Raw genomic sequence first — 21,846 nt, forward strand, 5'->3', positions numbered from 1 at the left:
CCAGATAAGGGAACGGATGGCGCCGATATGTAACTTTGTTAATCAAGAAAGCCGCGTAGAAAGAAACTCCCTAACCTTGGAATAGAAACTGTTGCTATGTCAAGGTAAACTAATAAGTTCCTATTGTTCTAACGGTGTGCCTTAAATATCAACCAATCAGTGTTTTTTACGCTTAAGATTTAACCAATCAGTGTGTAATATGTAGAAGGTAGAAACGTATATAATTGTAAGAAAATCACTAATAAATGGACAAGTTGCTTGCATCAAGCTGCGTCCCGTCTCTTCATTCGCCGCATGTAAATACATAGGTATTAAAAAATAATGACAGTATTGGGGCACTGGTCAGTCATATTTTTAAAAAATCTTAAAATTCACCAGGTTATACACCCACAATCTTCACTAGCCTGCCTAGAGTTGCCCAGGACTCACAATTTTTCCATGGATTGTTTCCAGAAGCATTTTTCCAAATGTCGCAGGCTACATAGGTATCTATTCTTGCCATCTTACAAGTTTGGGGGTTCCTCTACTTTGTTCCTAAGTGAGCCACTTCAGTAGAACAATCTAAATTTCTAATGATTAATTTCTGACCTTTCTTTGACAGGAATAAAGGCAACACGATGAGAACAAACCCCACGAACATGCCCCCAGCAGTCAATGGCATTAGTTACACCACTAGCGATGTAAGGGACAAATCTGAAACACTCCTGGAAATCGATGGGCCTACCACAAACACACTCATCTAAATTCAGAAGACCTGAAGGCTCAGATATGTCCTTAGAAGTATCTGCAGAACAATTCTCTTGTTCTCTTGTTGTCCAAGAACATGTTGCTCCCAATCCCTAGGAGGCTCAGAGCCACTGAACAGGCCAAAAGGAGAAAAAAATAAAATAAAATGAATCAGTGATATATAAAACAATGAATGGCATTTCAGACTTTGGTGCCTAAAAACCCTATATTTCTTTCCATAGTCTTAAGAAATTCTTTTAGATAGACTTGAAGTTACATGTTTTGTTGAAATAGCTGGCTTGGTTCCTAAATAGAAAGGAGTCTGAGACTGTAAAATCAGCCTTTGCTTGGTCTCAACCAGTCGAAGCGCTCTGTGAAGACATGGCAATGAAGCCATTGCTCACCAGTATAACATCCAGCATCAGATGAAAGCTGCTGCGCCTGGAACTTTAAGTCTGCAAGATGAGGAACCAGTTCTTTGAAAAAGTCCCTAATGCTTTCCTGGGGGGGGGGGGAAAAAAAAAAAAAAAAATCAGTAACAAAAGTCAGTGACAATTGCTTTTAAGTTTAAGGAAAAAAAAACCAAACAACCTAAAACATTTCGAAAGAGTTCCTGCTATACATAATTAGAAATGGGTTAGATGCAGCTCTAGGCCTTGCAACTCACACACTAACCTTGGCCAAATCACTTCGTTCCTTTCTTCCTTGATTTGTTGAAGTAGGAAATCAGAACAGAGACTCCCTTCACAAGAGCTTAGCCAAAAGGTTTACAAAGTTTTTGAGGATCTCAAGGGATAAGTCAGCACATAAAAGCGTAATATTTTTATTGCAACGGACAGGTATATTTTATCACCTTCTGGCTAAGTCGGAATGCAGAGGATTAAAGAAAGTGCATCAAAAGAAAAGTCTTCACGTATGTAAGCTGTGGTGTGTGTAAATAGATCAAGCTAAAGTCTCCTCACGCTTCAGCTACTTAATAAAAGGCATGCAACCAAGCCACCACTCTGAGCTGAATGCCTTTAACTTGTTAATTCCTCACGGACAAGATAAGGAGATAGGAAACCTCTGAAGCATGTAAATTCTATTGTTTTAAAGCATAAGCTGGTTTAAAGTGTATGGTCTTCTAACCCTGCAGAGTCACGCCAGATCTTTGAAGCGCTCTTGCCAACACCTGAATGTCAGACAGCCACCTCCTAATTTTGTTGGTTTAGTTCCATCTGTCTGGAGCCCAGGAAGAGCTGCCCTCCAGGAGGCAGCTAACCGGCTCGGTGGGGAGGAAAGGGGAGAACAAACCCGGGTGAGATTCGGCAGGGACAGGAGAGAGCAGTGGGCAGCCTTGCGAATCGGCTGTGAACCACAGGGCAGCGATTTAGAATAATGAGACCATTTTAACTTCTTTTTTTTCTGGCCAGAATCCAGCACGCAAAGGTGCGCAGCTTCCTGAATTAAGGGGGAATGGAGGGGGTCTGTGTGCCCGTTGCCAGCAACCTGTTCCCTCAGGTATGGGGATGTCCTCTCCACGGCAGGAGAAACCGTTCTTCTCCCCCCACCCGCATGCTGCATCTTCAGAGAGACTCTAGAAGTTTGGGGCATTCTTTTTACTCTTTCTCAGCAGTTTTGTTAATTACAAAAGCTATTGAAAGACATTCTTCTGCAAGTTGCAGCTCGATTCAGGGGAGTTACATGCCAGAACTCCAGAAATGACAGAAGATACCTTTCCCTGAGCAATTTTACCTGGATACTTCTCTGGGCATTACCTAAAGCACCATCTAACCCTCTCATAGTTTATAAGTACAGGAAGAGTAATACATCCAGAAATAGGAATGTGCTGCTGACAGCCAAAAATACTGTCTAATAAGCAGAATTCTTTCCTCATCTGCACTGGTATTACACAACTCAAGTAACAAGATCAGTGAAACAGCTTCTGATTTACAGCAATTGGGAACAGAACCAGGAAAACATATTTACAGGATACCCCACAGACCACTAAGTGCAGCTAACAGAGCAGCTCGGCTGTACAGAAGCAAAGGAGGGATAAATCATACTCAGGTTCTGGATCTTGGTACAAAAACATCCTGCTTGGCTCCGTGACTTCTCCCCATCGTGTGCAAATGTCGATGAATTCCACCGGTACCCACCAGCTCCAGTGCGCTGCTCCACGTAAAGGTAATGCCTATTCTTTGAGGGTTGTTGCATTTTGGTTTTGGTTTTTGGTGCTTGGTGGTTTTTTTTATTCCAGATTAGCTCCCTATGTCTCCCCACTTTCCGCAGCAGTTACCTTAGCAGATCAGCCACTACTAAGGCAGTGGCCATTGAGTAGAGAGACTGAAGAAGAAATAGGTGTGCTGCTCAGTGAAATGCAATCAATTCTGTTGAATCAACACTACCAAAATAAAATACTGAGTTGTTACTAGACAGTCTTGCTTCAGAAGGGCAGATCAAGTGGTGATTACACTTCTTAGATTCTTTCCTTGGATAAGCAGACCATTTTAACTTGGGCCACAAGTGAGGACGTAAAGGTGCTCACCTGCCAGGATTAACTCTGTGTTAATGTTAATGTGTTAATGGGGGGACATGAAACCCGACTGAAATCCCCCCACTGTAAACGGCCACAATCATAAGCACATTACAGTCCCCAGAAAGGAAGGAAAAGGGCTAGAAAGGGAAAACAATGGTGCACCATAAGCTGTTGAAAACATAGCAATGATGCCACTGTATCCTGGAAGTATTTCCATCATTCCGTCAAATAGGTATCAAACATCTTGTTTGGATCAAAAACACAGTTCAGTGCTCCCACGGGCAAAATTTTAATATCGAAAAGCTGCAGTAAATGCACAAATGAATGCAGAGAAAGAAGTGGCTGCTTGACAAGATAACGAAAGGGTGCCAAAACATAGACAAAGTCTTGCGGACAGAGTAACTGGGGCACATGTTGAGTAAGCTGGGCAGTGGCTCTGTGTCAGCATACCCTGCAGCTGCACCCTCCCACCCGCCAGCTGTCATCAGTTTCTTGTACCTGTGCGAGGCAGAGGTACCGATTCAGCTGTCACATTCTCAGAACAGACATCTTTCTTTCCAAGAAGTGGGGGGTATGCAAATGCTTCAAAATACATAGTGGAACGATGTGCCATTGCATATGGCCTTTCTTCAAGCAAGATTTTCCTCTGCAGATGAAACATAAGAGAAGCAGCAGTATCTTTTCTCTTACAGGATGCTAAGTTTCACTAAAAAGAAAATAAATAAAGCCAGGTCTCTAAATAGCAGAGCTACTTTTGGAAAGCTTGTCTTCTACATCTTGTAAGGATTAATAAAAAAAAAGTAAAAAAAAAAAACCAAACAAACAAAAAACAGCAGCTAGCATCTTATTGTAGGGAAACTATGTACGTAAAACTTACATACAGATGTGAGAGTGCAGGCAGGGTGAGCAGAGAACAATGCTGGAAAGCTTTCTGAAATCAGAGAAGATTTTGCAACACAGGAGAAATTAAAAAACAGAACCCAGAAATGCTACCAGGAGCCTCAGCACTGTTCTCCCTACCAAATACTCACTGCTACAGGTGATGAAAGCCACACAGCTCGCTTCCTCTGCTGAGTAAAAGAGCCCAAGAGATCAAGGAGCACCCCAAAGGAGACTGAGGCAATACCCTCCAGCTTCCCAAAATATGATCAGTGACCTCAGCAGTTGTTCTCACTGATAAGGCCCAAGTACTCGGTGTGAACACACCATCTTTAAATCTTTTTTTGCTGGTACACTATAAATGTTTCAACCCTCTTCTTTGCTTGTGTCCTAAAGATGAACCTGACCAGGATAATTGACTCTCAATCTTCCTGATATAGCTACTGAAAATAACTTCATCTAATGTAATCTCTTTATTACTACTGTAAAACACTTTCCTCTTTCTTCAGGTCACAGACAGAAGGGTAAGCTGTTTGAATGCCTGAGATGGTCCTAGGTACACACAACTCCAGCAAACATTATTAGGGTTTCATATATAATCAGCACTGTTCTCAGCTGCAAGGAAAACTGATTTACATCATGCTACCACTGCAGCAAAGCCATGAAAGGTCCTGCAGAGATGCATAGCTCCAATAAATTCAGAAGCCATTTCAGAAATTAAACTGAGGGTCACATTCTGCTCCTGGTTATGCTGGAGTAATGGCCCTGCAATCAACGGAGTTATTCTTGATTTATATCATACCTGGTAGCACAATCTGGCCATCAGCCTCCAAAACCGGGCTCCACTCTCCAGAGAACTTTGAAATATTTCCAAGCTTGTTATTTTTAAACTTGCAGTAAAAAACAACAGAACAGGCTTTTGGAAGCAAAATATTTCCTGCTCCCTAATGAGGGTGTTAAAAGCAGCTCTCCCTTGCGTGGTTCTCAAGAACATCCAAAAGCATGCTGAAAATAAAGAAACATGAGCAAAATCTCCAGAAGTTTGAAGGGCCATTAACAATCACTTTTCAGGTAATTAGTCAACCTTGATCACTGTTTAGGAGGGAAAAAAAATAATAAAAAAAGACACACACACACACACTGCCCCAAACTAAAAAACCACCCACTTTCTACACCAGTTTATCACCAACGTGGACACTTTGGAGGGTCCATGAAGCGTCCAGGGTCAAAGGAGAGTAAGATGAGAGAATACTTAAGTATCTGAAACGCTGATCTAATCTTGTATGTTAATTCCTACACTCATTGTATAGTCTGAAGTAATAAAGGAGAGTTGCTCACAGAAATACAAAGACTCACCCCCGCCTGACAGCCACACTGCGTCAGTTGCCTTCCGTCCATTTCCCACAACGGCTAGCGCCCTGCCGAGGCACCCTCAGGTTCAGGTACATCACTAGGCACAGCTACTGACAAAACCCCAAACAAACCCAAAGCAAAAAAGCCCTTTAAGTTATACTGCCTGGTGGAATATGCAAACCACAAGAAAATGAGATTGCTGCCTGGAGAGCAGCGGCATACAGAAGAGTTTTTATGCCAGCATCCCAGCTTCTTGTTTTCTGGGAAAAGCCAGACAGGTATGTGTTCTCCACTGGTGCTGAGAACTAAAACAATCTCACAGGGTCTGCCGGCAGCAAAACAAGGTGAAAGCTGCTTTAAGATTGATTCAGGCCGTTTTGGCTATTTAACTGATACCGCCACTTCTCATTTCTTAGCCAGAGCCACACAGAGCTGTTACAGGTCACCCTGGTTATATCCATCCCTTCCTTGGAAAGACAAACCTCCTTGCCTTCAGCCACTGTCATCTGCTAAATTCCGCCCTGAGGGGTTACCCATCTTTAGACATTTAGGGCTTTGGTCTGTAAGTTCTGTTTTGTAAGCGTAGATAAAAGAGTTTCAAAGTCAAACAAGCAAGCAAACACCGCCACCTCCTCTGAGGTCAGAGCTGGTCCCACACATGAGGGGAAAGCAAGCCAGGGAACGAGTGACTCATCTTATGTTGACTTCTCTAGTGCAGCGCAAAGCTAAGGGTGATGTTGGACTGTATCTAATATTGATTTGTGCTGGGTATTTTGATCTTACCCCATTACTCAGTGGAACAAATGCCTCATTTCTATCAGAGACTGCAGAGCAAGCGACTTTAATTTGCATGCGGGATTTAAAGCAATGCTGTGTTACTAATCATGGTGTCATTAAAATGATTCATCATAAATGACTGTCAGGATTTCAGTGCGGGAGACTGCAAAGAAAAAACCAGAAGTACTTATACACAGGTACTGGAAAACTGCTGTGCCAGGACGCACACGCTTCGGATAATACTGTGTTTCAATCAATATTTAATATTAACATTTTTATGGTAAATACGTATTATGAAAATGTAGGCATATTGCTGAGAAGAGATACATGAAACTCACTAGCTACTACAGCAGGGGTTCAATCAGAAGGGGACAAAGCTCAAACTAAACATCTTTGTTCCTATAATAAGACGTTAGTAGATGTCCTATAAAGCAAAATAAAAATATATTCAAACTACAGACTGCATATAGACTGAAAAGCAAAGACTTAGGTAAACTCTTAAAAGAAATTAAAAGAATTTATCCAAAAGACATCCCAAAAAAACCCCACAAGCACAACAACAACCAACAAAAATACCCCAACCAACCAAAAAACAAAAGCAATGATGAAACAAAGCATGGGACAATAAAGTCGTCAGGCAAGATCAATTACAACAGCTGTAGCCTGAAATAATTGTCTAAGAAAAATCACCCAGGAGAACGATGTCCTGACAGTGACACTTCCACAAGGGATGGACCCCAAAAAACTAAATGGCAAAGTTGGGCTTTAGTGACTGGCGTTGTGCACCAGTACAGACTGAGAGTGACCAGCCCGACCCCTTTGCTGTCGTTCTGCACTTACCATTGTGTGAATGGAGGCAAAGCCTGAGCCCTACAGAACAGGGATTCTTCTCAGGTGCCGTGGAAAGGAGGGATTGCTATTTCTTGGAAGCCCTCCATTGCAACAGAACAGTGCAAAGGCAGGGATGAGAGCCTAATGGATCCCTTCATAAGGGTGAAAACAGTAGGAAAAAAAAAATAACCTATAGAGTAATCCTCATGAGGAAACAGACTATTGGAGATTGTTTTAACTTCCACAAAACAGATAAGCAAGTGGGGAGATATGGATACATTAGCTGACATTCAGTAAAATCTTTCTTCCCACTTTTATGTTCCCAATTCCAAGGAGATTACTGAAAAAATATAAGTAACTCGGAGCACACCCAGATGTGCTGGCTGGTAAAAACAAAAAGATTTTAGAACCAAGCTACTTGCTAGTAATTGGTCATTAACAAAACATGAAGAGAGAAAATGGATACACACTGAGGATGAAAACAATACAAAAGAAGGAAGAACTATAAAAACAGGAGTAGAGAATATCCAAAGAAAACCTAATAGGAAAACTACCTGTTCAGGGAGAAATCTTCCCTCATTTCAGCAACCAGGTTTCAAGAACCATCTGGCATCCATAAATGGGAACCTCTCCAGCTGCAGAGTTTCAAGGACAAAGAAGTACCATCATGATGCCAAACCTGTCTTTTATGATCTTAATAATATCCAATATCTTAATCCATCTAAGGTAATCAGTTACGAACACAACGACCTTATATCGATCCACACAAGGCAAAATTTATGTTTATTGGCTACCTGGCTGACAAGCTCTTTCTTCTGACCTTTCTGTTCATGGAAAAGTACAACTGTCTCTCACGTCCAGTATTTCCTCATCCTGCAACTTCCACATAGCCCACAGAGAAAGTGATTTAAGATGCTTAAGCCAGTTGCTTGTAGCTACCAAGCTACTACTTATAATCTTGCACCTTCTCTTCCCACTGAAAGAGTTAGGATTAAATGGGGGGAAAGCCATTGATGCTAAATAAGTTTCTCTTTACCAGGTCAGAGATTATAAACTGCATGGAACCCTTTCAAACCAATCTGTTGGAGTGCAATAGGCACAGGTTTTATTTCCCTCCGGCAAGTAAGTACTTGCTGTACTCACAGCCATCTGTCTTGCGTTCCTTGCAGAAGCAATTTCCCCATCCTGCCTTCAAAAGCAGTATAAGGAGCGCGTGTCAGCACTGGGGTGACATTGTCCTGTGGGCTTGAGACAAGCAGCTTTCCCGCAGCTACTGCTTCGAGCAGCGGTGTGTAGCCTCACACTGCAGCAAGCCTTTGTACAGGAAAAGTGAGGGTGCACGGAAAACCAATGGATGTCGATGGGAAGAAAGGGTTAAATAAGAGCAGCAGAGAGCATGAGGTTTGGGAAACGAGGAGTGAGTAATTTGGGAAAGGACACTGTTGGTGAGGGTTGTAGCTACATGAGCTCAAAGGAGAGGAAGGTAAATTTTCCACGGGTGACCATAAGAGACAACAACATCACAGGCAAGGGGGGTGCAGGTGAGAAGGAAGAACACCGGGAAGACACCTAGGCCAGGCAAAAAGCCCATGGTCACTCTTCTACTCTGGCTCCTGCCCTTGGGCATCGCTTTCAGAGCAGAGCTGTTGGCCAGCAGGGGAAGAGAGAAGGACATCATGCTGCTCCCTTCTCACAGGCTCTGGGAGGCAATTACAGGCTCTTGGTATTCCAATTAGTATTAAAGTGAATCTAGTTCATTGCAAGTGAGGCTACTATCTCCTGATTTGGATTTAGTCCAACGTTTCTAAGACAGAAAGCAGATGGTTTTTAGCTTAATTCTCTGACAAAAGCAGAACCTTTAAAATGATGCCGCGTAAGAGTCCTGTAAGACATTTGTTTATAAGCACTTTCCTAAATAGCACTGCTTATTATTTGAAGAAAGCAGCATTTGTGGACTGTTCTCACCTTTCAAAGATAGGTCATACGCTGCAGGCAAGCAGTCTTACTATTATCGTTTCATCATTTCTGCAGGCGTAGGACAGAACATTGACTAGTATACTATGAAGCATCATAAATCAGGATATGCTAACACTGACAAAAAAGAGAAACAGGAGATGTTTACTGAGGTCGCCATCCTTGTAAAATGGTTTACTTGCTAGTGCACAAAATTCATTAACGTACAAGTTTTTTTCATTCACCATTGCAAATTAGCAAAGACTTACGTTCTGGTGAAGGGAACAAATATCATAGAGTACCAAAAGACAAAGGAAAATCTTTTATTTTCAGAAGGTGCCAAACCCCCACATTAATACATCAAAGCAGATGCCTAAAGTCAATGCGGTAGTTTTGTTGATTCAGCCATTTCTAGATCACACATTACGTGTTTGATTTTCTAAAAGACAAAGCACGTGTTTAATCATAGGTTGTATATGAACCATATACATATGCATATGAAAAAAGAAGTGGAGAGCTTCAGCTCAGTCGGAAATCGTATCTCCAGTTGTGATCTCTATATCCAATGCAACGCATTCAAAAGTTAATTGTACAGAATAACTAGTTCTAAAAATTCTCGAAGTAGGATTCTATAGCCAGCATAGCGAATTCCTGTATTAAACGGCAATTCCTTCAGTGATGGATTTTTCTACCATTTAGAATGTTTCCATTTATAGGTTTATGCTCATGAGTTTTAAAAGCCAGACATGTCTTGTGTTAGACATACATGACTGCTTTCACTGTGTTTTGACTTCTTGGCTTCAGTTTACAAATTTTCTGACAAGACGTTTTACGTGTGAAGTCTTACTCTAGTTTAGCAAATGAATTATCCATTATCACGCCTGAGTACAGCAGACTGAGATTGGAAATACCTGAAAGCCTGTAAGCAGCTCTTCCTCAAAACTAATTATCCTGTTTCCCAATACTGTTGTTCATGGTTAGTTCAGAATACAGTATAAAATTACATGAAAACAGGTCTTGACATGGGGAATAGCTGTACAAATCCATGCCCTCTCCATTTCTATATAACAAATATATACTAAAACTATATATAAAAATCTGTGTTCACAAGGTTTTGTGGACCATTTGCAAAACTGAAGCTTCAGAGAAAAGTGTCAGCTATTCTAAATGATCACATGGAAGACCATTTTCCATAGTTTTTGTTATACAACACAGAGCAGGAGTCCTCCTTGCCTTCTCCCTTATGTCAGGATGGATTGGGAATGATGTATAAAGTGTTGGATCACCTTGACATAGAATTAGTGGAAAGGGTGAGCTGAGCCAAGGGACATTAATGACTACAGAGCATTAAATATCTTCCAAAATCAGTTACCAAGACACAAAAGGTTTAGTAGTTGGAATTCATTTTGCAGTATCTCCATATTATTTAGTTAGTGGTACATGTAACTACCCAACAGACTCAGGTGGTTGGTAGCCCCAGGAAGAAGATGGGATTCTTGCTGGAAATGTCCACTAAAGAAACTGCATATTTATATACGTTCCAATTTCATAGATGCCATTTGGGTTTTCTAAAGTCTGCTCTCCTTAACAAAAACCTCAACAAGCCAACCAACAGCTAAAGGAGTAAAACAGCCCCACAGACTCCGTGTTTATGCCAATTCCCAGAAATGTCACCTGTCCTTTGTTGACAATGTGCCTAGGCGTTGGTTTTCAGGAGCACGTGAAATAAGCTGCAGAACTGAAATGTACTCATCATACTGCTATTAAACTTTCATTTGTTACCTATGTAAAATCGATTGTTCAAGTCTCTAGGAGGTGTGTGGGGAGAGAAAAAAGGTTAATTCTTTCTATGCCCTTACTTAAAATGCTTCCCTGTATTTAGTGAACAACCATTTAGCTAATTACTTTCATCATCTTAAACCTGAAGGATCAGAGATCCACAGAAAATGTTAGTGGCATTTGTATTAGAACAAGTGCAGCGTAAAGCTTGAAAACATCAACTTTGAAGAACTGAAAATCCACCAAGAAACCAATATTCAAGTGGTTTTTTTTAAAAAACAAAACATGTAAGAAGGCTTAAACTCACTCTTCTCTTTTTGAAGTCTAGCCGACTCAAACTGCTGACAGCTTGAGGCTGGGGAGGGAGCAAAGGGCAGGCAGAAGGGAAGAGAGATTACGCAGCTGGAAGCCCAGGCAGTCTCCCTGCCACCGAGCAGGTTCAGCTCTTCTAAGCTCATCCAGCACAGGATGGCTTTTGGTTAAGCGGAAGGAGGATCACACCACAGCTCTTTCCCAGTCGCTCGGTTCCCTGTGTGTTCCCAGGGATGTGTGTACATCAGTATTTTGCTCTGGATCAGGATTGGGCTTTTGGAGCAACACCATCTCGCCACACTTTTGGTTCATGTTACAGGGTGGTTTTGGAGTGTGACAACTGGATTCCTTTCGGATGAAACTCAGATGGTGCGCTCCAAGAGTCCGCCTAAAGGTCTCCGGCCACGAGGTCACAGCACCAAGCTACAGCCGACCCCGAGTGAGCTGCTGACATACGCAGCGCAGGGTCCTCAGCCCCAGCTGCCCTGCTGCACACATCTGTTCTGTTTAACAGTGGTGTTTGGTAATACAGAAGTAGTCACGAACCCTGCTTCGTTGAGACCCTGGTGCTTTCTGCGGTCTGTGTCTTTTGAGCAAGCCTTTTCCAGCTACAGCCACGCACTATTTCAGCCCTTCGGTGCGGGAACACGTTGCTAATGCAACCAACACCGCTGCATTCCGCTGCAGCTCCGCAGCGGACTGGAATCCATCCACCCACCCAACTGCATTTATGAACCCAAGGGTCAAAGCCTGTGCATCAGCAGAGCTCTAGTTTCCCAGAACACTTCAAGTTTGCCTTTCCCTGACACACGGGAGTGCTGCACTGCATCATATATTAACATGAGATCATATGGCTTGCCAAGTCATGCTATGCCACAAAAACCTAAGACATGATCCTACCCCAAGGGAATGTAGAGTGCAGCTATTTGCACGAGTCTCTCCTAAAACAGTGTCTCTTTCCCAAAAAGATTTTTCCTTATGGTCTTGACTTACAATAGGACAGACTACTTGAAAAAAATTGGTGGGGAAGACAAGGTAAGGTGGAGAAAAATACGCTGTTCCTAGGAGATACCAGTTTGAAGTCTGCCTATTTCTGTAAAGCCTTGGATCATCAAGAACAAACTCCATGACGATGTGTCAACCCATTATACAACAGGCCTGGCTTTTGGCTAACGGCTGTAAAAAGGACAAGGATATTGAATCAAAGCCATAAATGTGCAGAACTGGGCATGGGAGAAACTTTAAAAGGCAGAATAGACAGTCTTGCAGATAAATACTTTTTAGCATGACAAATTACACTGTCTGCATTTTTCTATTTCTGAAGAAAAATATAATCTGTATTAGGTCATCCTCTCAAGTTAAAATTCTGTTTGGTCTCTGCTCTCTTTAATGGAAATTCTCATCTCTTTTTCCTTGTTTATCCTCTTGCTGCTCAAAACTCTTCCCTGCCTCTCACAGTAGCTTTGAACTGCAAGATTACCTCTTCCTTCTCTCAGCCTTAATGGCTGGACTCCAAATTCTCCTGGTTTTTACTCCTTGTTGAAGCTCCTTTCTAATACCTTTTACACTTGCTTGACATAGACAAAATATTAAAAAAGGAAACAACAGATCCAATATTCATGAAAATGTGTGTTACTTCAAGTGTTGCCAAATGGCCTTTGTTGGGGGGGAAGTCAGATCAGACTACTGCAGTGGTGTCTCTCTGGCCTGCGAACATAACAGAACACGCTTAGTTCTTTCCTACTCACCCATGTAATTAGGAAGCAGAGCATCAATCAGTAGCTGATACATGTAGAGGGCTGGGTGTTCACCAGAAGCTGAGTTCCTGTCTGTGCTGAGTTCAGATACGCCTAGGAGAAAACATGATTTGCAGCCACATCAAAAAATAACTATATTTAAAAAAATAACTTTATAAAAATCACATGTTGCTTTGAGCTTCAAAGCCTATTTCATATATTCCGAATTTTAAATCCTGGAAGGACCTTGTTTCCTTTAGTAAAAATAATAGTAGCACCTTTAAAAGGAAAGGGAAATCTCCTATTAGGCTGGTGGTTGTCACAGTATGAAAAATTGCCTTGTCTAACAGAAATCTGATTCAAATAGCTTGGATACCAGGATTCAGTATGTTGCATTCTTAACTACAGGCATCAAAATCTTTTTCTATGTAAATTCACTGGAATTTACATGATTGTTTGGGATTGTTCGGGGAAAAAGAACCCTCCAAACCCAGCTGATAACGGCAATGCTCACCTTGCTCCACATGTACGTGAACCCACTACGTGTATTACACCTCGTGTATATTTCACAGTACACATTAAGGTGTGTGGCTGTGGACCAGAACTTGATGGTGTTAGACCTTGCAGAAATACAAGAAAAGGAGGACAAGATAGTTATTGCCCTGGAAAGCCCTCAGCACAGTAAATGGTTTGACCTCAAACCCTGCTTGCTTATACTCAGGAGTATGCAATTTCCCTAGGTATGAAGGGTTTCAGGTGCCACAGCCTCCCATGGGAATACCGAGGCAGCTACTGGTTTGTGTGGAGAAAGTAGAATGGTTTTCCTCAACATTGCAACACACCCAGGCTGTCCTGTGGGCTGCACTGTCTTCACTTAACTACATTCATGAAAATGTGAACTACATTCGTGAAAAGGTGCCCTGCAGCCTTATCCTGTACAGTCTTTGATGCCACAACCTGGGCTACAGAATGCCTCTCCCCTCCCCCCCTCCCCCCGGCTTCCTCGCCTGACCAACCTGCGGCAGGATGGAGCATGGAAATCTTTAGCGATTTCTTGGTCAGTCAGCACAGCGAGAGAATGAGGGCAATGAAATACAGCTCAGGAAATAAGACAGATAAACCAGATGTGAATGCTTGGGGTTTCCCCCCATGCCACCCCTGTCAGCGCTCCTCCCTGTCTCTCTTACATGTTCCTATGTCAGAGGACTTGCATTAAACCCCAAACGAGCTTACCTGGGACTGAGGCTGGACATGCTTCCATATTTTCACCGGTGTTTCCCTTTTGGCTTAGATTTATTAACAGCCCCTTTGCTGCAAAATTCTTGGATGAAGGTAAATAAAGCTATAACTCAAAGTATTCTGTGCAGCAACCTGCTGGGGGGGAGGGTGGGGGGGAGTGGAGAGCAGTTTTCTGGTAGTAAACAGTGAATGTACTAATAGCTATTTTTATTTTTTTATTCATATCCAGAATGCACAAGAGCTTTAATAACTTTAGTGAACAGAAGTCACAAACACGAGAGGATAGAAAAGAGACTACAGCAACTCAGCACCAATGGCAACTCTGTTTTAAAGTGAAGACTGTTACACCCTAACCACCGAGTTAGAAAAAATCCAGTTCACACCTCTCAGCTGAGTCAAAAGAAATAAACACCAACTATAGCAGCACATCTCTGACCCTCTAGACCTTTCAGATTTCTCTAATTAGTGCCATTTTCTAGCGATCGATATATTGGTATTATCTGACAAGCAGGCCTTCTACAATTACAGAAAACAAGCTCTGGCACCAAAAATACTACGTCACTGAATATTCATATGTGAGTGTAATACCAGTTCAAGCACTGCTTATATTACATTGGCCTAATCATTACGGGAGGAAGCTATTAAAAGCGCACTGTCACTCACAGAGACTCGGCTTGGCCAAATGACTCCGAATCATGCATCACTTCACCTGTCTGAAATAAACAAATAAAAATAATAATAAATAAAATTGATCACTTCAACAAATAAACCTTGTGGTCAACAAATGAAAGAGCCAGGAGCAGGTCATCTGATCTGCTGGTCCCTGCAGAGCTCGCTGTTCGCCCTTCCTTCCACAGCACATGGAAGGGGAAAAAAACCCAACAAAAAACAACAGCTGTGAAATGTTGTTGAAGTTTTATGGTCAAGCAAGAGGTCAACTCTTCAGAAAAAATGCTCACTTGCCAGTAACTTCTGAAGGCAGTATTCAGAGATGTTATGTGGTGAGTAATGTCACCGCCACTGGAGAAACCCCTCAAGACTGCCTGGCCAGGTGAACAATGAAGTGTACTGAAAGAGAACAAGGTCTTAAAATAAAAAGATTAGTCAGGGCCGGTTTGTTACAATGCTCTGGGTGATGCTCTGTTTGTGTTGAGAAAGGAATGTACTCTGAATAATTAGAAAAGATAAGGTGGGCACCTGAAGGAGATAAGGAGACCATTAAGTCAGGAAATCCTTGAACAAAGAAAATTGAAAGGTTTATTCCACCTAGATCCCACCTATTGTGAATGGAATGATTGTCAAAATCAAATCAGTATGTATGTAAAGACGTTGTGTAACCTCTCACATAAACTATATAAATCACCTAACTTTTCACTGAAAACTTCGGAGCTAGTTTGTCCGGCGCGAACCAGCCAGCTCCCCAACGTTGCACGAAATAAATACCTTTGCTGCTTAAAGACAAGATTTGTCTCTGAGCAGTTACTCTGTGTCATTTTGGCATCAGTACCAGGGGGGTCCCAAAGCAGTGAGAATGGAACCAGGGTGACAAAGAGCAGAGATGACGCAGCGCCCCAGGGTCTGCCAGCTCTCCCAAAAAGACAGGAGAGCAACAGAAGAGGACGATTTGTGAACTAGCTGCAGTAGTCTCGCGAGAAAGCACTCACAGCACTCATGGCCTTTCCCATTGCTCCATTTCACCACGTTTTCTTTTTTGAAGCTCAAACCTACTAGTAGCCTCGTGCATCCTCACCCTCTCGATTTCAGTGACAGACCAGGAGAGGCATTCAACATACACGTACCATAGCCAGCAGAAAAGCTTTCTTGAATTAATATGCACAACTGATCTTTTCAGATAATCAACAATTCCCAATAAACACAGACCTGTTCTTGTCAAGAGCATATTATTTTTGCATTTCATACCACAGGATGCCCTAGGACTTTATCCAACCACAAGGAGAAGATACTGTGCTTCTGTACGGGAAGGTTTTGTGCAACCTAAAAGAAGGAATAATTGAAACAATAAAACTCTATAGAAGTGCCACGGATTTATACAGAAATTAGTCTGCAAACCTATGGAATTTGTTAGATAGAATCTTGTTTCAAAACTGTTCTAAAACATCATATAGAAATTAATTTCACATATAATATTTTTATTAAACACTACAGCATGGTCCAATTTATGATTGGAACTTTTCCGTTAGTAAGACTTCTCCAAAAGACCTTCATGCCATTGACCTAGTCCATATGCATGCCATATTGTTTTATGTAATATTATTTGGGTTTACTTATATATTTCACATATATAATAGAAGTTATAATTCTGTATGTTTTATATATGCACTAAATAATCTATTTCTGTTCCCATATTTTGGGCTGTTTTACAACACAACATAAACCAGCAACTACCAGTAAGCAAACAGCATTACATCAGAAGAGAACGGGTAATTAAACTATTACCTACAGTAGCTGAAACAGTATTGAGCAGTCATAAATTATGGCTGATTCGAAGCACACTAAAAAAAACCAAACAAAACAAACAACAAAAAAAAAGGGAATCCCTATTCTAGAAAAAGCTACAGCAATGTGAAGTTCCAGTCTGTGGTACAGATTGATACCCAGAGATCAGCAGGAAGGGGGAAAGGAGGTGAGAGAGATGAACATTATCGTCGACGATAGAGAACAAACAGCAACAGCGAAGCGCTGAATTTTATGTGAAGAAATGAATCAAAGTCTCTTAAATAGTAATGAAAAAATACAGAAATACAATACAGAACTTAAACAAAGTCATTTATAGGAGACTATTTGTAGCATGTTTCCAACCTACTGCAGTAGGAAAATTCATGAATAATATTAGTGGCATTTCTGTGATCCACTTTTTTCCTGTACAGTGTTTGTCTAATGTAATGAGATCTGGATTGGCTGAATATAATAAAAAATTTAGAGTGTTATACCTGAGACTCATCATGCATGTTAGGAGGAAAGAAAAAACACACTACAAAACAACCCTACCCCACCCCCAAGAAACGCAAAGGGAGCATTTTTAACGCATGTAATACCGCGTGTTAATATTGACATTCAGCTGCACCAATATGGGAGGTTATTGCTGCCGAGTTAACAATGCTCACAAATGAACAGCCCTAGAAACCGCACAGATTAGATAGGCATATTCTGTATAAATATTTATTTTTTTATTATTATTCTTTTTTCTATTCAGGTCAAGGTCATGACATTCTAATTTCATTTGAACGATTGAAATCCCATTCTCTGAGGCAGACAACGTGGGAGAAGTATGACCGACAGAAAGATGGATTTGCTTTATTCTCTGAAATTGAAGTGGAAATTACTTTTGTGTCACTACATTTTAATAAATTCTTCCCATGAATATATGTACCAGTATACATATATATATATATATATGTATGTATATGTATATATACATGCACAACTTATTACCATTCTAGACACTAAAGGTTGAGTGAGCCTCATTTACAGCTCCAGGTATTCAAATAGGACAAGACAGAAAACTTGCACTTCGCAAGCACTGCATAAACCACGTACAGTAGCTTTCACCAAGCAGACAGCACACAAGTCTTTGCTACTTCGAGAATAAAGACAGAAAATTTTAGGTAGGATAGGACTGGGTTTGCCTACAGCGTGTTAGAGCAAACTCTGTGTGCAAAAAGGGGAGCCAGTCATAGCTTGTTACTCATGGTCTCAGGTCTCTCTCCCCTTCGTTAAGCCCTGTTTACCAGTTTCTTACTTTTTGTGTACTCCCAGTCCGGCCCCATTTTGGATAACCAGGCAAAGCCCTGGTAGCTACAAGTACATCTGCATCTTCAGAAAGCTCATGCTTGGGGGGAAGCCCAGGGACACCCTTCCCTTTCCTCTGAGGGGGAACCCACCTCCAGAGGGCTGTCCTGGCTCAAAGCACACTGCTTACTTGGTTAGGCCGGTACCCCCAGGCCACCCAGGCGTTCTAGTCCGAAACTAATTGCTAAGCCAAGGTGCTGTGAACATCTGGAACTTGCAAGTAAAACCTTGCAGAAAGCCTCTCCCTCTGAAAGGACGGAGCAGACCCCTCGCTGGTGTCTGCTACCACGGCTCTGCTGAAACTGCGAGCAGTTACACCAGCGGAGCGTTTGTCCCACAGAACATTTATGCCTGTTAAGGATTTGCTCCAGGGTTTTGCTGCCTTGTAACAGTGCCAGCGGTTGCAATCCCAGGAAGGCTTGTCTCCCTTCACATATAAACAAACTATGTGTTTTCCTCCATTTTTCAAGCCCTGCTTTTATGCCATCTCCTGTGGAACAGGAAAGCTGCAGCTCACTTGTTTATATTTGCATCAGACACGAGGGTCTCCCGATAATTTCTTAACAAATCCTTTACAAGGCTGCGAGCATACCTGCCAGCCTTCATAGGGGAAATACGGCACACAAAGTACAGGGGGTCTGTAGGGAAAGAATACAGAGCAAAGGACCTGCTGACACAGACAGGAGATGTTTTCAGCACGTAGATTCAGAACGACAGCCACCGCTACAAGGTAAAAGCAGTTAGGAAATCTTTAAGTCTAACATATGTATTGACGTCCTTTAATGGAGGAGGTTTATGGGATAAATGTGTTATAAAACCGGCTCTGGGAAATAGCTGTGACCCGAAATGGGGTGACAGGCTGTACGCAAGGCTCGGCTGACTCACCTTGGAAACACAGAAGTGAAACTTAAGCGAGATTAGAGCTGACTTTGTGTCCAAACATGATACTGGCCAAGACAACAATTCTCCAGGAGAGGCTGCAGTAGCTCAGATCCAGTATAAATTAGGCCAATGGACTGATGTCTAACTTCACTGTTACTCCAGTTTGCATGGACTCTTGAAAGAAAACAACCACTTCACTTTCACTCTTGTCCACCCTGCAGTAAATTTACTGGGCTGGCATTCATTACAGACTTCACGTTTTATGTAAGCACACCTTTTGGAGCAGGTCAGAAAATCAGTTACTCAGTTGAATAATATTTAGGTATTGTAGAACAAGAACATACTCCTACCTGAAGCCCCTGAGAAACAAAAGGTCAACACTGGGTATGCACCCCCCAGTCTGAGTACAGGAGCAAAAGTTCAAAGAAGTCATCATAGGCTTGTCATCACGAGTTCAAGGCAGGAAGGGGAAAGGGTCAGAGCTCACTCTCACCTCATCAGGCTCACTGAACAAATATATCACATAAAACATAAGAAGGCATCAACACAGCGATACGGCAGTATCACTTGTTACGTGTGTTAACTTCTTCCTCCAGGACAGGCTGCTGCCCAGCTGGCTGTGCCTAGGGCTGGCTTATCTCAGATTTATCAGAGCTCTAACCCAGTGCTTTCAGAAAGGGAGCACACCACGGAAAGAAGGGCAAAGACCAGGTACGCGCTTTGCTGATTCAGAAGTACCATTGCTGTTTTGAAAGAAAATCTTCACGCTTACTACATACCCACAGAAATTTGAAAACCAAAAGCATCCTGGGATCACGATATTACTACAAATTCAATAAGACTAGTTCTTAAGGATTATTTAATTTTCTTTACATATTACCTTTTGGGGGGGAGGAGCTTGTGCAGTGAGCCATCTCACTGCGACACCCCCTAAATCCTGCCCTATGTCATCAGACCAGACCCATCACTAGTGCAATACCTTGTCCCCCAGTACAGCAGACAATGACTGCTGGGAGAGAAAGTGCAAGAGGAGACCACTTCATATGCTTTCTGGCTTCCCTAAAATCATAGGAATCATCCTTGTCAGTGCTTCCAATTGAACAACTTTGGATGCTAATGCAACCGCCTTAAGCACTCATTCTCTTCTCTCTCCCACCACACCACCCTGCTCAGCTCCATCCAGAGTTGCTCTTGCCTCTCCTACACTCCTTGCAGGTTTTCTTTTTACCTCCCCTAAAATTTTGGGTAGGAAGAAACAAAACAATTCTCTTCACAAACACGGAGGGTGCTGCACAAGTGCAACGTGATGCAGAGCAGTAAGAAGCAGCAGCAAAGGGAGCAAGGCGACTCAGGGTGGCTGGGCTTCCCTGTGTGCCCGCTGCAGCGGAGATGCCCTGGAGGAGGGACCGATCATTCTGCTGGGCTGCACGTCGCTTGGCAGCAGAGCATGAGGAGGAACTTCCTATCCAAAGGGATGGGGCTTTTCTAATGGATTTTACATTCTTTTGAAGGTGAAACCTATCTGTGCGCCTCTACGGGCTCAGCTGCACCCAGACCCAAACCTTCAGCTTCCTGGAAAGGGGATTGTCAGGGCCCAAATTCATTTTTGAGCCTGAATGCAGACATCAGCTGGGCTTTTGGAAACATCCTTAGCCCAAGGAATGGTTCCCAGCCTGAAATTACCTTCGTTATACCAACATCAGGCATCTTCACGCTGCCCTCCCTTCCAAAAGGTATCCTCTGTGCAACACCCTGTCACATAATTTGAGCGAAACACAGACGTAGGGGCTGTTAGAGATGAACTGCTCCCATGGCATCTCTAAGCTCTGCCTGCATCACCATCGCTCCTGCAGAACTTTGCACCCATTCATGCCTGGTCCTGCTTTATTCATCATAACCATGATCAGTGCAAACCAGCTACAGGTATTCCAACACAATTTAACCTTCCACCCCCCCACCCCCCACCCACCCGAAACAAGTCTATACAATATTTTCATTAAAATCCCCTGTGGCAGATCAAATGCACTTTCCCATTCACCATCAGCAATAGCAGTTGTGTACCTGAAGTAATCAGGATGGGAGGAGGAGGAGCTGCCTTATGGAACTATCTGAAACCTCTGTCCATGTTGAGCTTTAAGATAACGTTTTCAAAGTGCTGAAATGATTTTGAAAGCCTAAAGTCTCCAAGGAAGTGAATATGACTTTGAGACATAGGTCACATAGCCACTGTTAACCTTACTCCATTTAAGGCAGACTAAAGGTATGAAAGAGAGTTCCTGTTTTCCTTTTAATGTGGCATATAACAGAGGATGTGCTTTCTTGGAAAGCTCTTTTATATTCTCCTTGTATTATAGCCTATTTCAGAAATAGCAATTTTGCCACCTTTATTTCTTTAATAATCAAAAAAACCAAAACCACAAAAAAAAACCCCAAAAACAACTTTGGAAGACCAGATTTTTACGGCATTTCTCCCTAGCACAGAGGGTTTTTTTTCCTTCCAAATGTTCTGCTTATTCAAAATATATAGAAGACATTAATAATCTAACAGGTTCGATAAAACAGACAAAACAAATCACACCCCAAAGCATTTAATCAGGTTTCACTTCTTATCTCCGATCCCACAAACTCAAGAAGAGCTTAAACTAAAAGGCTCTGCATGTGTGTACGTGTGTGTGTAGTGGGAAGCTTCTGTTTTTATTGTTTTTAAATTCTGTTTGGACCATTTTTCACAGAAACACAGATATTTCCTTCTTGCATCAACCAAACCCTGCATAGTCCAATCTAGTCCAACCTGGAGTCTCTGCAGAGTCATGGTCAGGTACTTCAGAGGAAAACATGGATCCGCTCAGTAGAGCCGGCAAAGAGCAACTCTGCTGGCTTCTTCCGTACGGTTCTCCAAGAGCCTGCCCAATGCGTGTGGTTAAAACAGATCATCCAAAATTGGTCACCAGTAACAATAATTCTGTCTGTGCTGGGTCACAGCTTATTACACCCTCATTTCCAGAAATATCTTGTGAAAATGACCTTCCAATTGAAACACGGGCATTGCAT

The 21,846-nt window shown here is 42.2% G+C and overlaps 1 long non-coding RNA gene across 1 annotated transcript; it reads right to left on the reverse strand.

Annotated features, from left to right (window-relative positions):
- Nucleotides 1-744: 744 nt before the first annotated feature.
- LOC114017609 (uncharacterized) lies at nt 745-21,403 on the reverse strand. The gene is made up of 4 exons (XR_008731115.1): nt 13,379-21,403; nt 12,877-12,978; nt 1,131-1,227; nt 745-857 (listed from the first exon to the last, which is right to left on the reverse strand). It is a non-coding gene; the product is annotated as an uncharacterized LOC114017609 (long non-coding RNA).
- Nucleotides 21,404-21,846: the final 443 nt, after the last annotated feature.

This window comes from Falco cherrug, chromosome 2 (genome assembly GCF_023634085.1).
Source record: "Falco cherrug isolate bFalChe1 chromosome 2, bFalChe1.pri, whole genome shotgun sequence".
Taxonomy (NCBI): domain Eukaryota; kingdom Metazoa; phylum Chordata; class Aves; order Falconiformes; family Falconidae; genus Falco; species Falco cherrug.